This window comes from Saccopteryx leptura, chromosome 1 (assembly GCF_036850995.1).
Source record: "Saccopteryx leptura isolate mSacLep1 chromosome 1, mSacLep1_pri_phased_curated, whole genome shotgun sequence".
Lineage (NCBI taxonomy): Eukaryota > Metazoa > Chordata > Mammalia > Chiroptera > Emballonuridae > Saccopteryx > Saccopteryx leptura.
This window is the reverse complement of record NC_089503.1, coordinates 212,426,492-212,443,050: the sequence shown is the minus strand read 5'-3', so window position 1 is coordinate 212,443,050 and position 16,559 is coordinate 212,426,492.

Here is a 16,559-nt window from a genome sequence, read left to right as displayed (position 1 = left end):
CTGGTTTTGGGTTGTCTTTGTTCTTCTTTTTCTAGCTCCTTAAGGTGTGAAGTTAAGTGGCTTACTTCGGCTCTCTCTTGTTTGTTCATATAGGCCTGAAGTGATATGAACTTTCCTCTTATTACTGCTTTTGCTGCATCCCAGAGATTCTGATATGTCGTATTTTCATTTTCATTTGTCTGTATATATCTTTTGATCTCTGCGCTTATTTCTTCTTTGACCCATTCATTTTTTAGAAGTATGTTGTTTAGTTTCCATAATTTTGTGGGGTTTTCCTCCTCTTTTTTACAGTTGAATTCTAGTTTCAAGGCTTTATGATCAGAGAATATGCTTGGTACAATTTCAATTTTTCTAAATTTGCTGATATTGTCTTTGTGGCCCAACATATGGTCAATTCTTGAGAATGTTCCATGTACACTAGAGAAAAATGTATACTCTGTCGCTTTGGGATGAAGTGTCCTGTAGATGTCTATCATATCCAGGTGTTGTAATATTTCGTTTAAGGCCACTATATCTTTATTGATTCTCTGTTTGGATGACCGATCTAGAGCCGTCAGCGGTGTATTGAGGTCTCCAAGTATGATTGTATTTTTGTCAGTTTTTGTTTTAAGGTCAATAAGTAGCTGTCTTATATATTTTGGTGCTCCTTGGTTTGGTGCATATATATTAAGGATTGTTATGTCTTCTTGATTCAGTGTCCCCTTAATCATTATGAAATGACCATTTTTGTCTCTGAGTACTTTTTCTGTCTTGTAGTCAGCATTATCAGATATGAGTATTGCTACACCTGCTTTTTTTTGGGTGTTGTTTGCTTGGAGTATTGTTTTCCAGCCTTTCACTTTGAATTTGTTTTTATCCTTGTTGCTTAGATGAGTTTCTTGTAGGCAGCATACAGTTGGATTTTCTTTTTTAATCCATTCTGCTACTCTGTGTCTTTTTATTGGTAAGTTTAATCCATTTACATTTAGTGTAATTATTGACACTTGTGGGTTCCCTATTGCCATTTTATAAATTGCTTTCTGTTAGTTTTGTATCTTGTTTGATTCTTCTCTTTTGTTTTTCTATCATTTGTTTTTGTTTGTTTGTATTCTATACTTCTTTCCTCTGTTGCTACCTTTTTTAAGTCAAGTGTTTTTGTGGTGGTTTTTTCAAGGGTGGTTACCATTAAGTAATGAAAAGGGTACCTACCATATTCACTGTAGTACCCTTTCTTATGAGTATTTCTGCGCTTCATCGTCCTTTGCTACTGTTAATCTTCATCCTTTCTCCCCTTTTTTTTCTTTTGTTGTCACAGTTTAAGTTTGGTTTTATTGTTTTAAAAACCTCCCCAAAAATAAAAGTCCAGGCCCAGACGGTTATACTAGTGAATTCTATCAAACATTCAAAGAAGACTTGGTTCCTATTCTACTCAAAGTCTTCCAAAAAATTGAAGAAGAAGCAATACTTCCAAACACATTTTATGAGGCCAACATAACCCTCATACCAAAACCAGGCAAGGATGGCACAAAGAAAGAAAACTACAGACCAATATCTCTAATGAATACAGATGCTAAAATACTAAACAAAATACTGGCAAACCGAATACAACAACATATTAAAAAAATAATACATCATGATCAAGTGGGATTCATCCCAGAATCTCAAGGATGGTTCAACATACGCAAAACGGTTAACGTAATACACCATATCAACAAAACAAAGAACAAAAACCACATGATCTTATCAATAGACGCAGAAAAGGCTTTCGATAAAATACAACACAATTTTATGTTTAAGACTCTCAACAAAATGGGTATAGAAGGAAAATATCTCAACATGATAAAGGCCATATATGATAAACCATCAGCCAACATCATATTAAATGGCGTAAAACTGAGGACTTTCCACCTTAAATCAGGAACAAGACAAGGTTGTCCACTCTCTCCACTCTTATTTAATGTGGTTCTAGAAGTTCTGGCCAGAGCAATCAGACAAGACAAAGAAATAAAAGGCATCCACATCGGAAAAGAAGAAGTAAAGGTATCACTTTTTGCTGATGATATGATCCTATACATCGAAAACCCAAAGGACTCCACAAAAAGATTACTCGAAACAATAAACCAATACAGTAAGGTCGCAGGATACAAAATCAACATACAAAAGTCCATAGCCTTTCTATATGCCAACAATGAAATATTAGAAAACGAACTCAAAAAAATTATCCCCTTCACGATTGCAACAAAAAAAATAAAATACCTAGGAATAAACATAACAAAGAATGTAAAGGACCTATATAATGAAAACTACAAGGCATTGCTAAGAGAAATAGAAAAAGACACAATGAGATGGAAAAATATTCCTTGTTCTTGGATAGGAAGAATAAATATAATTAAAATGGCCATATTACCCAAAGTAATATATAAATTTAATGCAATTCCCATCAAAATTCCTATGACATTTTTTAAAGAAATGGAACAAAAAATCATCAGATTTATATGGAACTATAAAAAACCCCGAATAGCTAAAGCAATCCTAAGGAAAAAGAATGAAGCTGGGGGCATTACAATACCTGACTTTAAACTATATTATAGAGCCACAATAATCAAAACTGTATGGTATTGGCAGAAAAACAGACACTCAGACCAATGGAACAGAATAGAAAGCCCAGAAATAAAACCACATATATATGGTCAAATAATCTTTGATAAGGGGGCCAACAACACAAAATGGAGAAAAGAAAGCCTCTTCAACAAATGGTGTTGGGAAAACTGGAAAGCCACATGCAAAAGAATGAAACTCGACTACAGCCTGTCCCCATGTACTAAAATTAATTCAAAATGGATCAAAGACCTAAATATAAGATCTGAAACAATAAAGTACATAGAAGAAGACATAGGTACTCAACTCATGGACCTGGGTTTTAAAGAACATTTTATGAACTTGACTCCAATGGCAAGAGAAGTGAAGGCAAAGATAAATGAATGGGACTACATCAGAATAAAAAGTTTTTGCTCAGCAAGAGAAACTGATATCAAAATAAACAGACAGCCAACTAAATGGGAACTGATATTTTCAAACAATAGCTCAGATAAGGGCCTAATATCCAAAATTTACAAAGAACTCATAAAACTCAACAACAAACAAACAAACAATCCAATAAAAAAATGGGAAGAAGACATGAACAGACACTTCTCCCAGGAAGAAATACAAATGGCCAACAGATATATGAAAAGATGCTCAGCTTCATTAGTTATTAGAGAAATGCAAATCAAAACTACAATGAGATACCACCTCACCCCTGTTAGATTAGCTATTATCAACAAGACGGGCAATAGCAAATGTTGGAGAGGCTGTGGAGAAAAAGGAACCCTCATACACTGTTGGTGGGACTGTAAAGTAGTACAACCATTATGGAGGAAAGTATGGTGGTTCCTCAAAAAACTGCAAATAGAACTACCTTATGACCCAGCAATCCCTCTACTGGGTATATACCCCAAAACCTCAGAATCATTGATACGTAAAGACACATGTAGCCCCATGTTCATTGCAGCACTGTTCACAGTGGCCAAGACATGGAAACAACCAAAAAGCCCTTCAATAGAAGACTGGATAAAGAAGATGTGGCACATATACACTATGGAATACTACTCAGCCATAAGAAATGATGACATCAGATCATTTACAGCAAAATGGTGGGATCTTGATAACATTATACGGAGTGAAATAAGTAAATCAGAAAAAAACAAGAACTACATGATTCCATACATTGGTGGAACATAAAAACGAGACTAAGAGACATGGACAAGAGAGTGGTGGTTACCAGGGGTGGGGGGAGGGAGGACGCAGGAGGGAGGGAGGGAGAGTTAGGGGGAGGGGGAGGGGCACAGAGAAAACTAGACAGAGGATGACGGAGGACAATCTGACTCTGGGTGAGGGGTATGCAACATAATTTAATGACAAAATAACCTAGACATATTTTATTTGAATATATGTACCCTGAATTATTAATGTCATCCCATTAACATCAATAAAAATTTATTTAAAAAAAAAAAAAAAAAAAAAAAAAGAAAATATCATTTCCCATTTAGTTGGCTGTCTGTTTATTTTGTTATCAGTTTCTCTTGCTGAGCAAAAACTTCTTAGTCTGATGTAGTCCCATTCATTAATTTTTGCCTTCACTTCTCTTGCCATTGGAGTCAAATTCATAAAATGCTCTTTAAAACCCAGGTCCAGGCCCTGGCCGGTTGGCTCAGCAGTAGAGCGTCGGCCTGGCGTGCGGGGGACCCAGGCTCGATTCCCTGCCAGGGCACACAGGAGAAGCACACATTTGCTTCTCCGCCCCCCTCTTCCTCTCTGTCTCTCTCTTCCCCTCCCGCAGCCAAGGCTCCATTGGAGCAAAGATGGCCCGGGCGCTGGGAATGGCTCTTAAACATAAAATTGTGTTGTATTTTATCGAAAGCTTTTTCTGCGTCTATTGATAAGATCATGTGGTTTTTGTTCTTTGTTTTGTTGATATGGTGTATTACGTTAACCGTTTTACGTATGTTGAACCATCCTTGAGATTCTGGGATGAATCCCACTTGATCATGATGTATTATCTTTTTAATATGTTGTTGTATTCGATTTGCTAGTATTTTGTTTAGTATTTTAGCATCTGTATTCATTAGAGATATTGGTCTGTAGTTTTCTTTTTTTGTGCCATCCTTGCCTGGTTTTGGTATGAGGGTTATGTTGGCCTCATAAAATGTGTTTGGAAGTATTGCTTCTTCTTCAATTTTTTGGAAGACTTTGAGTAGAATAGGAACCAAGTCTTCTTTGAATGTTTGATAAAATTCACTGGTATAGCCATCTGGACCTGGACTTTTATTTTTCGGGAGGTTTTTAATGGTTTTTTCTGTTTCTTCTCTACTAATAGGCCTGTTTAGGCTTTCTGCTTCTTCTTGACTCAGTCTAGGAAGGTTGTATTGTTCTAGGAATTTATTCATTTCTTCTAGGTTGTTGAATTTAGTGGCATAAAGTTTTTCATAGTATTCTACAATAATTCTTTGTATATCTACGGTGTCCGTGGTGATTTCTCCTCTTTCATTTTGGATTTTGTTTATATGAGTTCTTTCTCTTTTTTCCTTGGTAAGTCTTGCCCAGGGTTTGTCAATTTTGTTGATCTTTTCAAAGAACCAGCTCCTTGTTCTATTAATCTTTTCTATAGTTTTTCTGTTCTCTATTTCATTTATTGCTGCTCTGATTTTTATTATCTCCTTTCTTCGGCTGGTTTTGGGTTGTCTTTGTTCTTCTTTTTCTAGTTCCTTAAGGTGTGAAGTTAAGTGGTTCACTTGGGCTCTCTCTTGTTTGTTCATATATGCTTGAAGTGATATGAACTTCCCTCTCATCACTGCTTTTGCTGCATTCCATAGATTCTGATATGTCGTATTGTCATTTTCATTTGTCTTTATATATCTTTTGATCTCTGTACTTGTTTCTTCTTTGACCCATTCATTTTTTAAAAGTATGTTGTTTAGTTTCCACATTTTTGTGGGATTTTTTTTCTCTTTTTTGCAGTTGAATTCTAGTTTCAAGGCTTTATGATCAGAAAATATGCTTGGTACAACTTCGATTTTTCTGAATTTGCTGATGTTGTTTTTGTGGCCCAACATATGGTCAATTCTTGAGAATGATCCATGTACACTGGAGAAAAATGTATACTCAGTCTCTTTGGGATGAAATGTCCTGTATATGTCTATCATATCCAGGTGCTCTAGTGTTTTGTTTAAGGCCACTATATCTTTGTTGATTCTCTGTTTGGATGACCGATCTAGAGCCATCAGCAGTGTATTGAGGTCTCTAAGTATAATTGTATTTTTGTCAGTTTTTGTTTTAAGGTCAATAAGTAGCTGTCTTATATATTTTGGTGCTCCTTGGTTTGGTGCATATATATTAAGAATTGTTATGTCTTCTTGATTCAGTGTCCCCTTAGCCATTATGAAATGGCCATTTTTGTCTCTGAGTACTTTTGCTGTCTTGTAGTCAGCATTATCAGATATGAGTATTGCTACGCCTGCTTTTTTTGGATGTTATTTGCTTGGAGTATTGTTTTCCAGCCTTCGCTTTAAATTTGTTTTTATCCTTGCTACTTAGATGAGTTTCCTGTAAGCAGCATACAGTTGGATTTTCTTTTTTAATCCATTCTGCTACTCTATGCCTTTTTATTGGTGAGTTTAATCCATTTACATTTAGTGTAATTATTGACACTTGTGAGTTCCCTATGGCCATTTTACAGATTTCTTTCTGTTAGTTTTGTGTCTTGTTTGATCCTTCTCTTTCGTTTTTCTATCTTTTGTTTTTCTTTGGTTGTATTCCATACATCTTTCCTCTGTTGCTATCTTTTTTATCTCATGCTTCTGTGGTGGTTTTTTCAAAGGTGGTTACCTTTAAGTAATGAAAAGGGTTCCTACCCTGTTCATTGTAGAGCACTATTTTGTGAGTACTTTTGCACTCCATTGTCCTTTGCTACTGTTAATCTCCATCCTCTTCCCCCCCCCTTTCTTTTTGTTGTTGTCACAGTTTAAATTTGGTTTTATTGTGTTCTTCTTTGAGCTTTTACTTGTGGCTTTGTTTTGGGTTTGTTTGGGTTTTTTTTGTTCTTTGTATCTGATTCGAGAATACCTTTAGTAATTCCTGGAGTGGGGTTTTTTTGATGATAAATTCCCTCATCTTTTCTGTTCTGTGAATGTTTTTATTTCTCCTTCATATTTGAAGGATAGCTTTGATGGGTATAGTATTCATGGCTGAAAGTTCCTCTCTTTCAGGACTTTAAATATTGGGGTCCACTCTCTTCTAGCTTGTAGAGTTTCTGCTGAGAAATCTGATGATAATCTAATGGGCCTTCCTTTATATGTTGTATTCTTCTTTTCCCTGGCTGCCTTGAGAATTTTTTCTTTGCTGTTGGTTTGTGTCAATTTCATTATGATATGCCTTGGAGTAGGTTTGGTTGGGTTAAGAAAACTTGGAGTTCTGTTTGCTTCTTGAATTTGAGGCTTTAGTTCTTTCCACAGGCTTGGGAAGTTCTCATCTATTATTTGTTTGAGTATGTTCTCCATTCCATTTTCTCTCTCTTCTCCCTCTGATATACCTATTATTCTTATGTTATTCTTTTTGATGGAGTCAGATAATTCTTGTAGGGCTATCTCATTTTTTTTTTTTTTTTTTGAGTCTCTTTCCTCTTCTCTCTGTTGTGCCTCAAGTTGCTTGTCTTCTATTTCACTAATCCTCTCTTCTATCTGGCCTGTTCTATTAGCTAAGCTTGTTACCTCGTTTTTCAGCTCGTGAATTGAGTTTTTCATCTCTGTTTGATTTGTTTTTATAGTTTCAATTTCCTTGGAAATATATTCTTTGTGTTCATTGAGTTGTTTTCTGAGCTCCCTAAATTGCCTTTCTGTGTTTTCTTGTATATCTCGGAGGATTTTTAGGATTTTTATCTTAAATTCTCTGTCATTTAGCTCCAAGGTTTCCAATATATTAAATTTTTTCTCCATAGATTTTTCCTCATCTAGCTGTGTTACCTCTCTTTCTTTTGTATCCATGATATTTGATTTTCTCTTCCTTAATGGCATCTGAGGGTGGTTTTGTTGATAGTATTAATGAGATTTAATAAAGAATAAAAAGTTAAAAAATAAAAATCGAAGAGTTGTTTTTTTTAAAAAAAAATTAATAATGAAATAAATAAAAATAAAATAAAATTAAAATTAAAAAAAAAGAAAATTATTCCCCCCCCCTCCTTTTTTCCTCTCCTCTCCTCTCCCCTCTTTCTTGAGAAAATCTTGTGGTGAACTGTGAATTATATTGTACTAAATAGAACAAACAATGCCTATAATGGAGGGCCTGAATTGGGGAGAAGTAATAAAGGGGCAAAAAAGAAAAAAGAAAAAGAAAAGGGTGTATAGACCCACAAAAAGCAAATAAGAAAAAATTTGGGTCAAGAATAAAATGATTTGCTTTTGGGTGTTGGTTGACTAAGAGTTATGATGAGAGGAATAAGAGGGAAACAGGAAAATGGGGGGACAAATTAAAAAATTACTATTGTATTTAGTGGAATAAGAACTAGATAAAATGGAGAGCCAGGGATGGGAGCACTGCTAGTGTGTTAAAAAGGTGAAGTAAAAACCCCCCCAAATGCCAGAAATATAAGTTTGAGTCCCAGATAAGATATTGTTCGTTATTGAGGTTTGAATGAGAGGAGACGTAAAGGAGAAAGGAAGAAACTAATATAGAAAGAGAAAAGAAAGAGAGAGAGAGAGAAAAAAGAGGGAACCACTAAAAGAAGAAAAAAGAAAAAAGAGGAGAGAGAGAGAGAGATAGAGTTAAGGGTTTTGGAGTGCAACCCTCATAGAAAGAAAGGAAGAGGAAAGAAAAGATAATGGGAGATATAACACTTATGGGTAGTGTAGTTGAAGGAGAGGAGAGAGTAAGACTGGCAGAGAGTTAAATGACCAAATTGGAGGAGGGAAAAAAAAAATCAAGAATGAAGATAAGAGAAACAGGTGAACAAATATAATAAAATGGGATAGGTTATAAAGTCTGCAGATTATTGTTGATTTTGAGAGGTTATCTTCTTGCTTTTTCTTTTCTCTCCCTCTTCCTGGTCGGTGACTCTGTACCCCGGGTTCTGCCCCTTTGGCACACTCAGGTAGAGGTTTGCAGTTGATAAGTCTCTATGGTGATGTTGTGTATTGTGCTTCAGTCTCGTTGGCAGTCGAGGCTCATTAGCATTTATAGGCTCTGCCAGTGAGAGAGTCCGTGTTCCTGGAGCCTTTCTCCTAGTCTTTCCTTCCTCAATTAGTAGCCTGATAATCCAGCTATGGGGTTGCTGGTGCCTCTGCCTGGATAGTAAGAGGCTCAAAGAGCTGGCAACTCCCCACTCTATTCCCACTCAGCACAGGGCTCTGGGTGAGGCTCAGTCAGTCAGAGCTGTTAGCATAATCAGGCAGAAGCCCACTCAAAGACCTCTAGCTCTGCCCCTCTGTGGGATAACATGGGCGGGCACTGCCTAGGCACTTGGAGGAATCTCTCACTCACTATCTGTATGCGCAGACCAGGATATCAGGCCGGCCGCCTCACCTTCTGAGTGAAACCCCCACCCGCACGGAAAAGTTCCAGAGTTGGAATTCCTCTTGCTCCGTCCCCGTGTGTGGCTTTCCCAGGGTGCTGGGGCGGTCAGGAGATTCTGCCTTCGGCCCACACAAAGGCCTCTGACTCTACCCCTCTGTGGGGTAACATGGGCGCCCACTCCTAAGGCACTCAGAGGAATCTCTCGCTCACTCTCCATGCGTGCAGACCAGGATATCAGGCCGGCCGCCTCACCTTCTGAGTGAATCCCCGTCCCGCACGGAAATGTTCCAGCATTGGAATTGGCTCTCGCTCCTTCCCCGTTCGCGGCTCCCTCAGGGCGCTGAGGCGGCCCGGAGACTCCGCTTTCGGCCCACGCAAAGGCCCCTGACTCTGCCTCTCTGTGGGATAACACGGGCGCCCACTCCCGGGGCTTTGGAAGGAATCTCTTGCCCACTATCTGCGTGCGCCAACCCGGAGATCAGGGAAAATGGCTGCCCCACTTGTCTTTCTTTGTCTGGGTTTGGCGCGAGTGTTAGCTTGTATTGCCTGGGTTGCAACAGGAACAGTTTTTCCTTGGCTTGGATCTCTGTGCCACAGCCTGGTTCGGCCGTTTGTGCCGCAGCCTGGATCTATTCACCCCCTTTGCCCGCCTCAGTCTCTATATTCTCAGTTCCCAGTGAAAGCCGCCCTGTTTAGGTTAGTGAGGAAGGCGGAGCATTTCTTACTCCCTATTTCCTTTGGGGTTTGATTATATATTTAGCCAATTTTTCGCTCGACCATACCTTCGGGTGTATTGCAAAACATCTGGAGGCTCCAAGGATAGGTTTTTCTGTTTCTGGTTGAAGATCTTGTTGAGTTTTGGGGGAGATTTATCGGTATCGCTTCCTACCACGCCATTACTCTGACGTTATCTCTCTACAGAACTTCTGTCCCTTCAGGATGTTTCTTACTCTCTTGTGGGCTGGAGTAAAAATAAGTTGAAGTTGTGTATTTTTTATATTATCTTTCTAGCACTCATCACCTTAAAAGTATTTCTTTAATATCTTTCAACTAAATTAAAGAAGCAGTTTTAGAAATAATACCAAGACATAAAAATGGAGCTCTTAAATGTTCTTAATGGGAGCACATTGCAGTCTTTTGAAGGTAGAATTTTTTAAAATAATAACCAAGTGTAATTTGGAACTGTAGTTAAATAAAGAATGTGACTAAGTCAATTTAAAGAAATCTGTAATAAACATTTTTCTTGTGATTTAAAAAAAATCAGCTCTTAAGGCGTTAAGCAAAAAGATTATCATTTAAATCAGGACTTACATCCAAGGGCTTTCAAGGACAGCACTGACTTAGATAAATGAGTTTGACATGATCGTTCACAAATTAGTTCCAGCCCTTTATGGGTATCTGAAAAGCAACTCCCTTGGAAGGACTGTGTCTTCTGTGAGTTTGTAGTAAATATACATTGACTCAATATTTCGGAACATCCCATTGTTTGAGACATCACCGCAAAATAGGGATTAAGTCCCCTGCTTAAAAATTTTAACACAATTGCTGCCCTGTAAAATCATGCTCCATATGATAATGAAACCATTAGTCAGGCTGCTTGTAATGCTCAGACATCTCCCCACCGAGCAGCAGCTGCCTTCCACCTGCTAGCCAAAGAATTTCACTCGCCAAGTGTGCTTAGTTCAATTTAACGTTGGGTTCATATCTGTGAACGTGAATTATTTATGTTCCCAAAGTCTTAAGAGGAAAAAGACATTCTTTAAAAGTTTTTTTTTTTTTTAAATAGATCAAATCTGGCTTTATTAACTCCACAGATGGGGAAAGATCTCAGGTCATGTATATTTGATAAAAGGTAAGATGGCAAAATTCTTTAAAAATTTTTTTGCTGAATATAATTTACATGCAGTGAAATACAGAAGTCTTCAGTGTACATGTTGAGAGTTTTGACAAATGCATGCATTTGTATAATCCACTTCCATCAAAGCACAGAATATTTTTATCACCATGGAAAATTTCCTTGTGGCCTTTCTTGTTAAAACTACCCCTGAAGCAAATACCATAGATTTGTTTTCCTTGTCCTAAAACTTTATATAAATGGAATCTTACAGTAGGTACTCTATTGGGTCTTTCTCCTTTTATTTAGCATAGTGGTTTTAATGAATTTTATAACTGTAAATATGAAGACCCCCCCCCCATATTGTGGCATGTTTTAGTAACTTGTTCTTTTTTATTGTTGGGTAGTATTAAATTGTATCACTGTACCACATTTTGTGATCCATTCTCTTGTTGGTAGACACGCGGTCTGTTTCCAGTTTGAGGTAATTATGAATAAAACTGCTATAATGTTTTGTCCCTAGGAGTGCAGTTGCTGAGTTTTATAAATATTGCTAAAATTCCTAAGAAATAGTCAAGCTATTTTCTAAAGTTGTTACATAATTCAACACATCTAGATAAAATGAACAAGACACCACATCCTCTCCAACGTTTGGTGTTATCAATCTTTTTCATTGTAACCATTCTAGTTGTTGTGTACTGGATTCTCATTGGGGTTTTGAATTGCATTTCCCTAATGGCTAATGATTCTAGGCACCTTTTCACGTCCCTATTACCATTGGTTTATCTTCTCTGGAGAGGTCTCTGTCAAGTCTTTTACACATTGGATTCCTTATCTTTTTATTAAGTTGTAAGAATTTTTTTTTTTATTCTGGAAAAATCCTTTGACAGATGTTTGTGCTAATAATACTTTCTCCGGTCTGAGGCCCACTTATTTGTTTTCTTAATGGTGAATTTTCATGAGCACAAGTTTTAATTTTGATGACATGCAGTCAATCAATATTTTTCTTTATGATCAATGCTTTCTGAGTCTACTCTAAAAAAGATTTGCCTAAATCAAAATAGTGAAGATTCTTCTATGTTATCTTATAGAAAGCTTTATGCTTTTAGCTTTAGGCCTAAGACTGTAATTCATTTCAAATTATTTTTCACTTATGGTATGAGATGCTCTTTTTTTCTACGTGGATATTCAGTTCTTCAAGCACTATTTGTTGAAAGATTTTGGTTTCTCCATTGAACTGCTTTGGTATCCTATTTGAAACCATTCGACCTCATACATGCAGGTCTGTTTGCAGATTCTTCAGAAGAGACTGCCTGGTCTCCAGTATAACTTGGGGTGCAAGGGGTTCCCTCAGTATTCTTCCTCAACCACAGTGCCTTTCCATCTGTGTGTGGGGTTTCTCTCAGCTCTTAGTCTTCCTCCAATGATTGACCGCCATTATGTTGCGCTATGTGGGAAGCTGGGAGTTCCTGAGAAGTTTCTCTCAGATCTGCCTCCTGCCATCATAATGAGATGGGCTCCTCCTGTGTGCCTCAGAAGGTCTTTCTCAGCTCTCTGCCCCATTCCATAGACTGCTGCCATCTCATAGTCAATACAAAGCCTGGAGCATGGGAGGGTTTCTCTTAGTTATTTTGTTCTGCCCTCAGACTAAAACCAGTGGTACCCTTGCACTTTAGAAGGCTCTCTTAATCCGGCCACCAGGGTCTCCAGTTGGCTCTCGGTGAGGTCCTGTGTTGAGATGAGAGGTTGACAGGTAGTTTCGATTGCCCTGTGGACGGGACGCTCAGGGTTTCTGAATTTTCCACCAGCCTCTACTCAGCTTTGAAATATTCTTATGAGGTCACCTGTCCTCTGTGAACTCCATTATCTTTGTTCCGTTTATAACTGAAGCCTCTTATCACAGACACACTCTGTTTTAGTTATATTAACTTTATCCATACAGTTCTATTCTACTCTGCTTCTTTCTTTCTTTCTTTCTTTCTTTCTTTCTTTCTTTCTTTCTTTCTTTCTTTCTTTCTTTCTTTCTTTCTTTCTTTCTTAGAGAGAGGGAGAGGGAGAGAGAGAGAGAGAGAGAGAGAGGAACATCAATCTGTTCCTGTATGTGCCCTGATGGGGAATCAAACCAGCAACCTCTGTGCTTCGGGACCATGCTCCAACCAACCAAACTATCCAGCCATGGCTTAATTTTTATTGAGTTTTAGAAAGACAGAGAGAAGAAGGGAGGAAGTGAGAGGAAAGGGAGGGGGAAGAGAAGCATTCTTTGCTTTACTCAATTGTGCTTTTTTTTTTGGTTGCTTTCTGTGTGTGCCCAGACTGTGATTGAACCCACAACCTTGTTGTTTCAGGACAAAGCTCTTAACCAACTGAGGTATAACTGGCCAGGGCCCACTCCATGCCTTTTTAAAAGACTTTACAAAACTTGAAATTCAGCATTCTGTGCAAGGTAAAACTTTTCCTTCACATTTTTTCCCCAAATCTAACCAATCATGTTATCATTTTTACTTGTTAATATTGCCAATACCCTCAAATAATAAGAATAACATACAGATGAAGAACAAACATTAAAGAGAGTCTGGGAAAAGATTTCAGTATCTGTGTGGAAGAAGAATCATTTAATAAAATGCAGTTGCTTGACTTTGGGGGGAAATAACTACCTGAAAGTAGAGGGTCAAATTATTTTGAAAAATTATTGTGCACAGTGATTATTTCTTAAGTATTAGTACTGTACTATGCAAGATTAATTTTAATATTTTCTCTATTAAAACCTGAATTATCTAAACTTCCCATAACAGCTATGTATGACTTAGATCATTAAAAAATAATAATAATGAAAGAAGAACAGTTGATTGGGTCAATCACAATGGACGGCATAGCTGTGCCTGGAATAAAAGAACAGCATGCTTTCTGGTTTATGCCAGAACGACTTCCCAGCCCCTCAATAATTGACTGTAAAAGCTTTATTTGGGCCTCTTATTAGCAATTGTTATTGGTCTCTCTCAAGTGGGTCTCTTCTAAATTACTAAATGGCACCTGACTTTATCTTTTCTTTTTAACCTTATGTCATTCACTGTCACTGGCAGGTGAAGTAATGTTGGAGATATGCAGATTCACTCATCTATCCATCTGGCCGCACATGTTTGCAAGCAGAATGAAGTTATGATTTCCTAGTGCCCTGGGACTTCAAAAGAGAAAACTATTTCTCCTGAGAGAAACTTCCTGCCAACCTGATGCCCCTTTTGAGAAACAAATCATACCTGCCTGAAAAGAACATGATCACACTCACAGAATAATATAAGAACGTGGCACGATGCATAGGTTTTTGCAGAGCATTATGAAGAGTGTGACAGATCAGAACGTCCTAGGGTGTCACAGCAAAAGTGTGTTGGAGAAGGTGCTGATTACCCTGAGCCTTAGGGTACATGGGATTTGGACTCACAGAAAGGAAGGACTTGGTTATTCCAGGATGGCACAACTGATGAAATTAGGGGATGGGAAAATTTTAGGAAAACAAGAGAGATAAAGTTAGAGAAGTAAAGTGGACTCATATGATGGAAAGTTTCAGAATCTAGACTGAGCCCGACCAGGTGGTGGCGCAGTGGATGGAGCATCGGACTGGGATGCCGAGGACCCAGGTTCGAGACTCCAAGGTCGCCAGCTTGAATGTGGGCTCACGTGGTTTGAGCAAAAGCTCACCAGCTTGGACCCAAGGTTGCTGGCTCGAGCAAGGGGTTACTAGGTCTGCTGAAGGCCCACGGTCAAGGCACATATGAGAGAGCAATCAATGAACAACTAAGGTGTCGCAATGCGCAACGAAAAACTAATAGTTGATGCTTCTCATTTCTCTGTTTCTATCTGTCTGTCCTTGTCTATCCCTCTCTCTGTCTCTGTTAAAAAAAAAAGAGAATCTAGACTGAGGAATTTTTATTGAACTTCAAGAATTAAGAGAAAATTTTCAACTAGCCTCTATAAGTCTCTGTAATTCTTCCACAACTTCCCTATGGAGCCCATTGTTGGGGGCTTTCAGGGGGGCTCAAAGCTGCTCCTTTTCCATTCTATTTCCAGACAATACCACACCCCAAGCAACAAGATTCTCTCCAGGACTACTGTGCAAGGTGAACGCCCAACACTTCTCTTCAGCCACAGAGAAACATCATGTAAATTCAAAGACATAGTCTGGCTAAGCTCAAAGATATTCTGTTGGGCTGTTGTGCTAAATAATGCTGCAAAGTTTATGTGACGGGGAAGAAACTTGAGGTCTGTGTCAGTGTGTGTGTGGAGGGTGTTATTTTGACTCTTCCTTCTCTCCGGGGACTCTTGTCTTCTTGTGATGCTGGTAATTTAAGCCACCCTAAGAATTCTTGGCTTGTGTAGTCAGTCAGGCTAACTCTCCTCTAAAGATGAAAGAAATGTTCCATTCATTGTTTTTCCTCACTGATATATTTTTTAAACCCTCCTGACCTTGGTGCTGAGCATTGAGATTCAAGGCATGGGCTTACAATGTTAAAGTCAAGAGGGACCAGAATACCATTATCCAGATTCTCTACTGGGACTTGGAGTGCCACAGCCCAAGGTAGCGACAGCTGCTAATACAAGATGCTGACTGCCTTCTCTTTTTTGTACATATATCTTTCTCAGAAAGCTTTCTGGAAGAGGTGGTTGGCCATCTGAATTTGTGCTTTAAGTCCAGCATTTCTAAGATGACACTTCACTGTGAAACCTAAGTGTCATGGTCTTTAAGTAGCTGTGCAATCAAATGGCTGTGAGCCCACAGAGTTATATAGATATGAATGAGAAACAGGGATCCTATGCCATTGATGTAAGAGACATAAGAGTCAACCGAGCATTCCATAAAGCCACAAAGTGACCTCAAAAAAGTTGCCACTATCACTCAGAAATATCTGAAATGTCAAACACACACACACACACACACACACACACACACACACACACACACACACCATCTAACCCAGTCCCAAAGGTTATTAGAAAAGCCAGGGGTCATATACTCAATAAATCTTCCTGGAATAGAACAGCCTCCATATGGAATGAACCACCAGAATTTCCCAGCGGACTGTGTAGGCTCTGTCCATCTGAGGACCTTGCTTTCTTTTCAAACACCAATCATTCTTTTGGATTAATTTTTCTGTGTGTGATGGCTAGGACATTCAAGTCAGGTCCTCCTGAGCAGTGAGATTCAACAGGTATGCTGGGAGAATGTTTAAACATGCAATCCCTGACTATTTAGTCAGAAGCACTGACCTCTTTTCCCTTACATTGTCAAATAAAAATTAAAAAAAAAAAAGAATGACAACAGCAAACATGACAATAGCCATCTGGTGTGAATGAATCAAAATTGTATCTTTTTTGTCAAATTGGCAAAAAATATAATGTAATTTTAGCGCACCGCTGAATTTTAGCAATTAGTTTATGTGCCAGGAGATGATAAAGGCTGGAAGTCACTGCTCCCGAGTAACAGTTTTGTTCTTCAGTTATTTGGGGAAAGAGCTGTACAGCAAAGATCAAATTCTGAGTCCTTGGGGAAGTGATGGTGGGTAGAAAATAAAACATAATATTGTCCTGGTTCCAACAGAGAACAATCTGTGAAACACTAGGGTCAAAGGATTGAAGAAACTTTACTCTAAAA